The sequence below is a fragment of the Arvicola amphibius genome, chromosome X (assembly GCF_903992535.2).
Source record: "Arvicola amphibius chromosome X, mArvAmp1.2, whole genome shotgun sequence".
NCBI lineage: Eukaryota > Metazoa > Chordata > Mammalia > Rodentia > Cricetidae > Arvicola > Arvicola amphibius.
In genome coordinates this window covers 120,728,068-120,741,362 of record NC_052065.1, presented here as the reverse complement: position 1 = coordinate 120,741,362, position 13,295 = coordinate 120,728,068, and the positions used below count along the sequence as shown (strand labels likewise).

Sequence of the window (13,295 nt, the reverse complement as noted above, 5' to 3'; positions counted from 1 at the left end):
GATTGTGCATTCTTACAAGTTTCCCCAGATCTCCCGTCTAGCTGAACTTAGTGGGATGAGTCTGGGGAATGCAGGCTAGTGGCAGTTCACCAGCCTCGCGTGCACAAGGCCTGTTTCCATACCCCACACAGCAAAGATTAAAATAAAGCACGGTCATTGAGGTGCGGAGCAAAACCGGGCAGTATCACCATGCATGCCTGCACACAGTGGGTGATTAGCACTTGGCTCATTGCTGTGCTCAGAATCAGGACATTATTATCATAATCAGAATCTATGGCTGACAGTCCTACGTGGAAATCAAAACATGCATTTTATCTAAATAACAGTTCTTTTTGTCCAGTGTCCTGGCCCTGGAGAACCATGGTTAAAATTCCTTTCCAACTTAAAGTAAATGAAGTGAAACACCAGGACCCTTTTCAGCCCACACACTTGTGTGTATATATGTACACACACGTGCACACACACACATACATTATCTAGACAAAATATGATTGTTAATGAGCTTTAAATTTTTTCTCCTTTTTTTCTGCTCTAAAACAAGACATCAAAAGTTAAGATAAATACTTAGCTGTCAAAACAAAATTCCCTCAGATGGAAAACACAAGAATAAATCTGATGTTACAAAAACAACTTCCATAGCAAGCATCAATGTTCAAACTGTACAAAAAGAGAAAACCAGGTGCTGTCATTAGTGAGGTCTCTAACGAAGGGAAAGCCAAGTTGCTGGACGGATGCCAATGTAGAGAATGCCCACGTTTGTGGCTATCACAAAAAAAGCACTGTCTTGAAAGTTCAGGTACACCAGAAAATAAGGTTCTCCAAAATAAACATTGCAGTCTATTGGGATAGAGCTCTAAAACAAATTCCATGTTGAATTCAATTCTTATCAGCTGAAGAGAAAGCAGATACTCACCCCTTATTGTCAACCACGGAACACCACGATCCACTGTCAACCATCACTGTCTCTAAAATTACTTTTTACCCAACACTCATATACTCCCCCCCCCCTCCACTCACCACCAGCCTTTACGACAGGGACAAGTAGCTTAGCCATGGAACTTCAACTCAAATCCCCACTCTGCCATTTATCAGTTGTGCAGTCTTGAACTCTAATTTTGTTGTTTTGTTTTTTGAGACAGGGTTTCTCTGTGCAACAACAGTCCTAGCTGTCCTGGAACTTGCTCTTTAGACGAGGCTGACCTTGAACTCACAGAGATCCACCTGCCTCTGCCTCCCAAATGCTGGGAATAAAGGCACGCGCCACCACTGCCTGGCTCCAGTCTCAGATTCTTCGGGAAATGTACACCTTCAAGATTCTGTAGAACGAAGAGGGGCAAACCAGATTATGAATGTCAATAGAACTAGCATAATTCCTGAAATGCATGAAAAAGAATTAATGCTCATTCCCTGTTCCCCTTTTCCTCTTCCCTTGCTACTTACTCCAAGCCTGGCCAAATTTATCATTCCTGGTTTTAATTAATCTCAAGCAAACTCAATGGTACTTAGGACATAGAGTAATTTTCAGTTTTCTCAATAAAGAATTTGCAAATGAGGTCTATGTGTACTGATGAACTTATATAGCATTTAAAATTGTGTTAGCTAAGATTCTTGAATGATGCCCACCATAAGGGGAACCGTGAACTTTAGAAGATTTTCATCTCTACTTCCAAGGGTAACCAGCAGTAAGACCCAAGGCAACTTATTTTACCTCTCTGAACCTGGTTCCTCATTTACCAAGTAAGAGAAACATGTAATGTATGCAAGCACCTGGAACAGAGTGCCATAAACACAAGCTGGTATTCTAATTATTCAGTTTGGTGGGAAGGAACTAGCCACTTTGAAGTCTAATCAAATGAGCTCAGCCGAGTCCTCTACAGGGTCACATGAACACACTGCTATTGTCCTTTCCTCTCCTGAAGTTATGTGTTCCTGTGTTTGCAGAGGAAATTACATCAGCCTCGGCATTACTGAGGCTTCAGGATGGACACATTTGTGCTGGGGTTGCTGCCCTATGAGTTCTAGGATATTTAAGCAACACCCCTGGCCTCTAGTGACTAGATTCCAGGAAGTGCATCTGGAAAAAAAAAATCTTCTGGGCATTGTCCAGTGACCCCCGTGTGGCAAATTCCCTGGGGATGAAAACCACTAGTCCAGCACATTCCACAGCAGAATGATTCTCCAGGATCTCAGATGGGACCCTGCAGAAGATCAAAGGTTTATCAAGGCACTAGGGAATACCATTCACTCTTCTGAGCCCTAGCACCCGTGGCCAACCGTAATTCAAAATCGACCACAGAAAAATAACTTGGTCTCAACTTGCCATTAGAAAATGTTTTAAATCACAGGAAGGGGAGGCTGACCATCCACCTCTCACTCCTCTACACCATATAGAAAGATAAATTTAGAGACACCTTTAATCCCAGCACTCAGAGGCAGAGGAAGGTGAATCTCTATGTACTCAAGACCATGCTGGTCTACACAGTGAGCTCCAGGACAGCCAACTAAGAAAATAAGGTGACTTTAAATATCAGTAAATATAGTATGTTCCCTTTAATTTATATAAAATATCTTTACACATCATATCTATGAATCAGCCTATCACGCTGTACCTCATAAATAAATGCAATTATATTGGCTAATTAAAAAAGGGAAAGATAGGCACGCTAGAACATGCCTGTATTCACAGCAATCGGGGGCAGAGGCAGGAGGATTGGGAGTTGAAGGTCAGCCTGAAGTACAGGAGACTTTGCCTCAAAAATAATAACAACAAAAAATTTCAAAGAGAAAATCTTTAGCCTATTAAGACACAGGCTCTTAGTATCCAAAGGTGGTTCCATAATCTATCTATAGATAGCAAAATCCACAGATGATCAAGTCTTTCATATAAAATTACACTGTATTTGCACATAATCTACATCATTTTCTCATATACTTTAAATCATCTCAAATTACTTAGGATATCCAAGACCATGTGAATGCTATGCAGTTTTCATACAACAACGGAAAGTCTACAAATGTTTGATCAAGATGTCCGTTTGTAAATATTTTCAACAACTGATTTGTAGTACCCAAAATGAAAAATATGTCTCAAACAAAGGCATTGGAAAGAAATGACTTCACTGTTTGCAGGACTAACAAATGTCTAAAAAATTCACAACGACTATACAGATAGCCAAAGGACTCCAGACATGTCTTAATGAATCAGAACAGATTAACTATCTATACTTTTCTAGAATCACACCAGAAAGGCAGGAGATATTTCTTATATACTTGGTATCTGGGCAGCAGGTACAAGAACCTCCATTAGAGGGGGAGATTCTATAAATGGCTGGTGGAGAAAGGAATGCTCATATATTCTGCTTAATTAGGCACTGTGCTGGCAGAGAGGAAGAGGGGGGAGGGGGAGAGGGGGGGGGGGGGGAGGGAGGAAAACTTTTTTACTATGTTCCACAGGAGCTGAAAGAAAAAAATCTTAAGAAAAAATAACTACAGTATACTCCCATTTATCCCAAATCCAAACAACTGTGTAGTTCAGTTAACAACAGCAACAAAAAAAAAAATGTGTAGACAAAAGTTAAGGAGAGCAGCCAAGGAGATAGCGACTAAAGTTCAAGCAAGCAAGAACATTTGTTCAACTCCTACAAGGTTATAAAAGCCAATGTTGCTGGGGGGGTGAAAAGAGGAGAAACAGGAGGAAGAGATTAGGAAAACAGGGCATAACCTCAGGAGATTAGCTGCCATGCCTTCAACAAATTGTTTTTAATGTCTAAACGTGGGCTAGGGATGGTGTTCCGTGATAACCGCGCCTGCTCTGCATGTGTGAGGCCCGGGTTCCATCCCCAGTGCTACAACAACTGAATGAATGACTAAATATCCAAACTGAAGCCCCGATGCTGAATTTCTCACACAAAGGCTTAATTTACATGCCTTTCCCAGGAGATAACTAGCCAAATCGTTAAGATTATTTAGAACAACGATTTCATCAGACTGCTAATTTCTCAAAGTTCTTCATATTTCCCCCCCATCTTACAACAGGTTCTCAAAAAACCAAGTAAAAGATTCCCTTTGCTCCTTTTGTTTAGAGAGAAACCGAAGGCCCATTTTCCCACCAACATACTGCTCCTCTTAAGAATTTTTTCTTTTCACCACTTTCAGCATTCTTCTTCCTCAGAGGGAAAAAACACCAGATTTAAATTAGATTGTGAAAATGCGCTGTTTCTCACCCCCGCCTTGTGGCAGAACACACAGGAACACATCACACAAACATTAGAATGGTACACACAATAGCCCAAGTAAATGTATGTTCGTTAATCACGTAGACCCATGCTCTATTTCCACTTCAACATTTCTAGTTTTAACATTTGCAACCAAGTCAATATCGTATTCAAGTAATCCACTCATTTAATGTATATGAAATTATCTCCAAAGAACTCATACAAGAGGAAGTTCCACTAATTTGCATGTTATACTCTTCATTTCATCCCCAAATCTAGACATGCTTGAAAAAAATATTTCCCTTCTCCAAAAAAATGAAATATTGGAATGGAAGCCTAGGATTTCAAAAGCTATGCGTGCTTACAGAATCTATATGGTACTATTAGAATGCCTACTCACTGTGTGGTGCTTTGTACGAATCATGGCCTAGCTAATGAATCTCCTGTTGCATGCAGACTCTATTTGGCCCTTAAAAATGTTAACTAGATGTTTTTAAAGACTGAAGGTAGGTTAGATGGGAACCTCATGTAACCAAAATGGGAAAGCATTCTAGTCCTAGCACATTGAAGATCCACAGCTTTTTAATGCACATTCTTCCTAAGCAAATATGGGCATGAATTTCCAAAGCTAAACTACCAACCCCAAGCCCTTGATTTTTTTGAAGTGTATGGAATGGGGAGCGGCCTGTTCCTGGGGATGGGTGAGGATGGGAACACTTTGCCCCATTCCACATGACCCAGAATTTAAACTTGTGCTCTTTTGTAAATGTTCTCATCTCCAGTGATCACTGCGTTTATATTAAAACAGCCTTAATCAAGATAACAAAAATATTCCCAGTATTTTATAAACTTGGAATACATTTGATAACATGGAGAATTACAAGCAATTACAAAATGATAGCTCCAATTAGGAAAACTGGATCTGTTCCAAATTCAAATCAAAGGAGGCTCAGATAGTCCCAATGGCATAATTTAAAGGAAGAGTATAGAGGATTTCCAGCAAAGACATTTGTCCCATTCTTGCCCTTCAGGAAATTCAAAAACCAAATCCGAAATCACATCCATACACTCTCCTGCCTCCTGTTCCCAATGTGCCACCCTAGTTGTGGGGGTCGTTGTAATCAGAATGAGCCTGGGAAATTCTAAAGGCCCCAATACAGAAAATAATTGCGCATATGCCGAGTTTGCCTCAGCCTTTCTGATTCAGACGTCTACCTAGCTGTGGAAGGCTAAGGAATGGGAACTTCGGAAGCAGAAACCTCGTTCCCAGTTCCCAGGACAGCATGTAGTGGGAATTTCAAGCTTTTTGAACACAGAAAGGTCACACCCAGCAGTTTTCCTAACCCACCTTGCCAAGGCTCAACCTTAGTGCTAGAACCTTCTTCTTGCTTCCATGCTAGAGCAGAAATCCAGTCCCCTCTCCCCACCCCCATCCCCCACATCACTGCCCTTCCCTGTTGAGGGCAGAACCGCTCCACCAGCCCTCTCCCTCCCTCACCTTCTCCTTGCACTCCCCTCCTTCCACCCCCAGCATCCCCAAAGGGAAAACCACCACGCAGCTCCCTCAACATCTCCGTGGAAAGAACCAAGGCAGGTTCCACCTTCTTCTCCAGCCCAACAGGCGCCATCCTTAATGGATAACCAATGAAGCACCCCCCCATCATCATCGTCATCCTCATCCCCCCCCTGCTACTAGCTAGCCTAAAAAAAAAAAACCCAAAGGTGTTCCCACCTCGCCCCACCCCCACTGCCCGCCATCCTGGGTGAGAAAACCAAAAGCCCCCTCTTTTTACCCCCACCCTCAATCCTTTTAGAGGAAAGACCCAGGGCCACCCCCTCTGAATCCCCCCCCACACTCCAGGGAGCGAAGCCCTGGAGAGGAGGCCAAGGTACGCACCCTAAGGGACCTTAGAGCCCCGGGATCCGCAGCAGCCAGCGTGGGCGAGGCCGCCAAGGCTGGAGGCCGCAGGTACCCAAACCCCGCAGGTCGGCGCAGCCCCGGAGTGGCGGCAGCGGAGCAGAGCTGCGGCTCCCCAGGGAGGCGCGCACACACACACACATACACACACACACACACACACGCACGCACACGCGGAGGGGACGCGGGCTTACTGTCTGGGGATGCTCACCCACGCAGCTGTCTAGGCGGCACCGGTGGCCGCTACCAGCTCCGAGGCCGAAGCGTGGCGGCGACAGCGACGACTGCGGACTGAGCCCCCTCGGCCGGGCGGGGGATGTAGGGCGCGCGGGGAGGGGCGCACGAGAGTGGGAGGGAAAAAGGGAGGGAGGGAGCACGCGCGGGGGCGGGGGCGGGCGCGGCCCACTCGGGGCGGGGCGGGGCAGGGCGGAGCGCGCGTCCGCCTGGGCTCTGCCGGTAGCGCAGGGGCTGCGGTGCGGGGAGACCGCAGGCGCGCGCGCGCGGGAGCCGGTCGGGCAAGCGCGGGAAGGGGGCGCGGTTGCGTGGGCCCCGCCTCGGGAGAGGCCCGGCTGCCTGCAAGGCGTGCGCGGGTGCGCGCGGGAGGTGGCCGCGAGCCCGCGGTGGCGTTGCTTCCCGGAGCACCCGCTAGCTTTGGAAGGGCACGCGGAGGGCGGGCTGGGGGCGCTCGCCCCCCCCCCCCTTGCGGGCCGGCCTTCGCGGGCTGTCGGGGAGTCACGAGTCACTGCAGGCAGCCGCGGCTAGAGCCCAGGAGGTGGGAGCAACAAAGAGAGGCAGCCAAGGTGGCCTCTCGCCTCTCCAGGGGCCTGGCTGACCTGCACATCCCATTACAGCCCGCGATTGCGGATTTCTTGGTTCTCATCATGCTAAGAGACCCACCGACGACCTCTCCCCGTACTAACATGCAGGAGAGAACGAAAAGAGCCTTTATCCAGGGGGCTTTTCCATCACTCCGAAAGCACTTCGACTCGATCTTTCACTCCTTCAGTTCAGGGAGCCCTCGCCATGTGCCAAGTACTGGGCCAGATGCTGTAGATAGAGTGCAGTTGTACACGCACGCTGCCTTACTGGTGGAGCAAAAGAGAATATAAGCGAGAAAATAATCACATTTGGATAAACTGCAGGATAAGACGGGGTTGCAAATAGTGTAAAAAGGTGCCCTTTAATCTAAGCCTTGGATGGTATAAAAGCAGTACCATAAAAAGGAAAACTTTCCAGACAGAAGGAGTAGAGGCAAAATATCCAGGAGAATCTGACCATGCCAGTGAACGGACTTGATAGGATTGAGAGGACTGCAGGTGAACTAGAGAAAGCTGCTTTGAAATCTTCCCTTGTAAGGGGGAACAGAAAGGGAAAGAACCAAGGGGGGGGGGGATGAGTAGGGTCCAGGAAAATTTCCATTTTCTGTTGTGAATTTGGAAGGTGGGGGTAGCTAGAGTAGGGACTAACCCTGGTGAAGCAGGAGGAAAGTCCATTAAAGGAGTTCAGAGTCTTGATACAAAATGAAGGCCAGATCGAAGGAGAGAATTGGTGCTTTATGCAGAAGCGGACGTGGCTGAGAGGTGGAGCAGCTGTGGGTTTAAGCCAAGCGAACAGTCTAAACATTGCTGTTTTCTCCAAGCTTCACAAACCAGGTGGTGGCCTCTTTTACCAAAGAGCCAGTAGCTATTTTCAAAACACCCTTCCCTCCCTTGCTCCCCAGATCCTACCTTCTTTTTTTTTCCCTCATTCTGAGCCCTTAGAATCACTTAGGTTTGGTATTTCTGGATTAGCAAACTAAGTCTTGCTGCCCATTACTTAGCACAGAAACTGATCTGCCCCAGGCCATCATGGGAAAGCACTGAACAATTAGCTCCACTTCAAGCAGCTCTCCTGCATACCAGCCCCTAGGCTCAACCAAAAAGAAATGGCCAAGAGCGCTCACAATGGAAAGCTCTGGATGGCTCTGGCCAGAGAGCCTGTTACTGGAGATTTTAGGATCAAAGCCTGGACTCTGGCAGTTCTAACAAGATCGGCTCTACCACCACTCTCTGCTTATTAAAGACGCAAGTAAGAGTGAAAAGCAGAGAAAGGAAGGAGATTTACTCTCTCTCTAGCCACATTGAGAAGAGGAACAAATAAAGAGGTCTAGTGACCCTCAAGCTCATCTCACATGAGGATTAGGACTGAATAGAGCACAAGAAGTATGTGAAGCTAAGCAATGCTGGTTAAGTTGTTTTGTGATCTGGCCTATCTGTGACACATCACTAGGCTCCAATATGTCTCGCAAGGCGGTCTGGCCACAAGTTGTCAAAACAGTGCAGTCTCTTCTTGGAAAGCAGGTTCTCCTTCAACCTTTCCCTTCCCCCAGCACTATTCCTGGGAAGACAGCGATTGTCTCATGATTCTACTAGCCAAAAGGAGGGGCGCAAGTGTCTGTCTTTAGAATTTATCTTTGAACAGGAAGTCTCCCTCCCTCTCCCTCTCCCTCTCCCTCTCTCTCTCTCTCTCTCTCTCTCTCTCTGTCTCTCTCTCTCCCTCCCTCCCTCCCTCCCTCCCTCTTTCCCTCCCTCCCTCCCTTCCTTCCTTTATTTTTTGAGACAGGGTTTCTCTATATAGCAGCCCTGGCTGTCCTGGAACCAGCTCTGTAGAGACCATGCTGGCCTTAAATTAGCAGAGATGCTACTTTCTTAGGAAACCTTCCAGTGCTCAGTTGGTATTAATTATCCCTTTCTTTCCCTTTCATTCCTTTATCCTTCCTTCTTTCCTGCCCTCCTTCAACCCTCACCACTTCTCTGCTCCACACCTTCCTTCCTGCTTCTTCCTTCCCTACTTTCTTCCCTTTTGTAGATGTTCCATCAAGCTCCCTGTAGGTCTAAGACATCTGGCCCCACATCACCCCAGCTAAATCTACACCCAAAGCCAACCCTGCCTTCTTAACACTTCATCTTCTTGCATTGGAATTCCGCTTCTGGAGATCACAGAATCACATTGTTTCACTGAAAGCATGTAAAGAACTGTGGTCATGTTGCTGAATAAGTAAGCTAGAAGGAAAGGGGGTGTTCACATGGAGTGTTTGTGTTAGAACATTTTTGTAATGTTCCATTGTGAAGATAAAAAAATAATAGGCTAGATTCAGATAGCATAATCTCAGACCTGAGTATGCTTGGCTTTTCTTTTCTTTGTTTTTTATTTCTTTCTGAGTAATGTAATAGACATAAGGAAAGGGGTATTCAATTTCAGTAGCACTTAAAGTCCTTTGGAAGGAACTATGGAGCATTTAAGACCCAAAGCAATCAAGTCCTTTGCCTTGTCTTCAAAAAGTACTGATAGAGAGAGGCCTAAGAAAATAGCTCAGTGGTAGAGTACCTGCCTGGCCTGAGGCCTGCACTGGGAGGGAGGGGGGAGGGCGAGAGGGAGGGACAGAGGGAGAGAGAAGGAAGAAAGGGAGAGAGAGAGGATTATAGGGACTGATAATTTTAGGTTCTCAGAAGTATCATGAGTCTATATTCACCATCTGGTTACTCTCATATTAGATACTATGATTCCTACCTTACAGAGGAGAAGCGAGTGACTCAGGATTTCAAAAGAAAACATGGAGGCTCTAGAGCCCACATCCAAACCAATAAACTGTAATTCCAAAACAACAACAAAAAAAGAATGTTCATCACTTTTTACTAATCCTGATTGGTTATTCATTTCAGGTAAAATGTTTTCTGAAAATGTCATTCCTGAGCATCAAGTTCCCCTTCCACAAGAGAGTTTAAGATTTAAATCACTTGATCTGTTTCAGGTTTATCAAGCCCCACAGCAATGATGGAGACCAACATGACCTCATCTACCTCTGCAGCCAACCATACTCCCACTCAGAGCCTACGCTGCATCAACCTGGAGACTCAAGGGACCGTAAAATCTAGTCTGTGTATTTCCTTCACCATATCTTTTTTCCCCACCATATCTTTTATCACTGAAGTTTATTCTGCCTAGAACTGCTTCGGTGAATTCCTTACCATCTCTGCATTTCTGGAGTAGCTCGGCCTCTGAAGGTCTAGAGTTCAACTCTGTGCCAATCCCCATTCCAACCTATGTTTCCTCTCTCCATTGTGGACATATCATCCCCAGCATTCAAAATCAAAATTCCCGTTACTTTTGATTCCATATTCAATAAATTACAAAGTCTGGTAAATTCACCTTCTGAGATACTAAAACCTCACTCCCTCTTCCAAACTGCCTTTAAAAATGTCAGACAGAACCCACTGATCCATGGCACTTGGATCACGCCATTTGCACAGGAGACAATAGTGACATACCAGGTAATTTCATGTGTCTATTCCCACAGCAAAATGATGGACAATATAACATATCTTACTGATTATATCTCCCTCCAGTTTCTTGGAACCTGGAAATTCTTTTAAAGATATTTCTTGTAGGCAAAATAGAAAAAATAGTATAATAAACTCCCATGCATCAAACAGTTATCTACATATGATTCATTTTATTTTATTTAGACTCCCTCCACCCATTCCCCCCAAACCACACACTCTGGACTACTTAGAATGAAATGCTAAGTATCACTTCATTAAAAAATTACTCCTTTAATCCCAGCACTCGGGAGGCAGAGGCAGGCGGATCTCTGTGAGTTCGAGGCCAGCCTGGTCTACAAGAGCTAGTTCCAGGACAGGCTCTAAAAAAGCTGCAGAGAAACCCTGTCTCGAAAAACCAAAAAAAAAAAAAAAAAAAAAATTACTCCAGTGTACATTGCTAAAAGGCAAAAACTTCCTTCCTTTTTAACAAAAGCACAATATCATCATACCTAAGAGGAATTAACTTTAAAAAATCCTTACCATCAACAAATAGCTAGATTTCAGAATTCCCTGGTGTCTCACATGTTTTCATGCAGTTATTTCTTCCAAACATGGCATGTTTAAAGACCCATTTAATTACGCATATTACTCTGCTTTTAGCTAATGTTTCATTGATGAATGAGTGGATAGGTGTGTGAACAAATAAATTCTTATTACTATCTCCCTTTTCTCCAACGGTCCAGATTTACCCATTTTACAAAGAACTCGCAGAAACTCTTCAGTGATGACCCAGTGCAAAACAATGTCACCCTTTTCCCACAGATGTTGTCATCAAGACCTCTTGCCCTCATTACACAAAGTTTACATTAAGATTATAAAGAAGTTTACGTCCCCTATAAAGTTCCATCTCCTAAATGGTAAGTAACATATTTTACTCCTCTGTGTATACATCTTGGCACCAAGAACAAGGCCTTGCTAGTACTGGACAACCAAATAATTTATTTTTAAACTGAATAGAATTAATAATCATAATTAACATCCATAGATTTAGGTGTCCTTCAAGTATAGTAGAAAAACTATTGCAGACAGGGGCTCAAGTGTGAGTATGACCTCCTGTTGGTTGTGTGGTCCAGGGAAATTTATAAACTCATGTATCTTCAAACAGTTTTGCTGCCATGCTTTATATAATGAATTCAACAACTGTATATATCCTTCCCTATATATTATAAATTGATATATAGAAACCTTTCACTCCGTTTTCAAACAGCAACAAACAAGAATTTATTTTTTGATCTACTGTAAGTATTTACATTCTATGGTAAAATTGCTACATCACTTTATTGGATCCATCCAGTTGAATCTAAATACTACAGCCCATACCCAGCAGTAGGCGTTTAAATATAGGCCATTAACAGCTGAACATTTTACATTATTCTCTTTATTTCTTCCTTAAAATCTTAGCTCCATTCCCTTCTGCAACAGAGGTTAGTCCTAATGTAACATATTTTAAGCATGTGAGTCTAGTTTGGATCATCTGACATAGACCTTTTTTTAGTAAGGGAGAGTATGAACACAGTCTCCCACTATCATAAATGATTTAGTCAAGTTTCCCATATTCAAAAAAAAATCACAGCAACCAGCACACCCACAGTGCAATGGGGAGCTTTGCCCTAGGAAACCACCTTCTTGTTCATGGTTTTGCTAGGTAATATGGACTTTTTTTTGAGACAGGGTCTTATGTAGCTCAGGTGGGTTTCTAACTCACTAAGTTACTGAGGATAACCTTAAACTTCTGATCATTCTGTTTTCACTTCCCACATGCTGAGAAAATAAGCATATGGCATCATACCTGGTTTATTGATATATTTCTCTGTAAAAATATACATAAATTAAAATTAACCTTTTTCTTTTAGAATAAGGATATATTTTTTGTGTATTACTGGAGATTTTAGGGTCAAAGCCTGGGATTTGTCATTCCCAATAAGCTAGGCTCAAACTTACCTTTCCATATACAAGTTCAAGAGACAAGTAATAGTAAAAGTAGAAAAGTAAGATTGATTCAATGTAGATACAAATAAAGAGGTGCAGTGACCCCACATTTGTCTTTGGGGTACTACAATGAGATCATGGTTTAAACGGAAGACAAGAAATATACATAGCTGAGCAGCCCTTGCCAACATGAAGTCCTAGCCACTATTGACTCCCCATTTCCTAGGCTCCAGTCTGTCCTTCAAGATGGTCTCATGCATTGTTAGAACCTCATGAAATTTCTTCCTCTGTCAGGCACAAGGCTCCAGCATTTCCCTTCTCTCAACATGAGAATCCTGGGACAAGTTGAATCTTTAGGGTCCTTTGTTCCAGTAGTCAGATAGTTTAGTGTATCCCTTTAAACTATCTTCTTCATTACCAATATGATTACAGATGGAGTATCTTTAGTTAAACAAAGAACTTTGTTTTTAAAAATAGTTCAAATATGCTATTACAAAATTTTTGGCGATATACTCCTAGAGAATGAAGAGGTATTTTTTTATCTAGTTCACATATTTGTGGATCCATTTCTTTATTATTAGGTAAGGCAAGTCTCACATTTTTTTCTTTCCTAACTTTAGCAAATGTAGATGCTAAGCGCTGTCCCAATAACTGAATAGGATGGAGATCGTTCTCACACAGTCTCTTCTTTCTTTTTTTTTTTTTTGTTATTGTTTTTAGATTTTCTTGTCTATTTATTTTATACTTATTTTATTGGTGTTTTGCCTTCATGTATGTCAGGGTGAGGGTGTTGGATCCCTTGGAACTTGAGCTACAGACAGTTATGAGCCGCCATGTGGGTTCTGGAAACTGAACCCAGGTCCTCTTTAAGAG

The 13,295-nt window shown here is 43.6% G+C and overlaps 1 protein-coding gene and 1 pseudogene across 5 annotated transcripts in view; both read right to left on the bottom strand.

The window, feature by feature from the left end:
* Positions 1-6,462, bottom strand: part of Fhl1 (four and a half LIM domains 1) — a 61,135-nt gene extending 54,673 nt beyond the window's left edge. For 2 of the 5 annotated variants that reach the window (XM_038316188.1, XM_038316192.1), the window contains exon 1: positions 6,344-6,462. The gene's annotated coding sequence lies outside the window, so the exon portion shown is untranslated. Of the gene's footprint in view, positions 1-1,200; positions 1,317-6,111; positions 6,181-6,326 lie in introns of those variants that run through there. The other 3 variants (XM_038316190.1, XM_038316189.1, XM_038316191.1) reach the window with 3 other exon arrangements.
* A 5,528-nt stretch (positions 6,463-11,990) lies between these two features.
* LOC119805664 lies at positions 11,991-12,145 on the bottom strand (annotated as a pseudogene).
* Between the last annotated feature and the right edge of the window lie 1,150 nt (positions 12,146-13,295).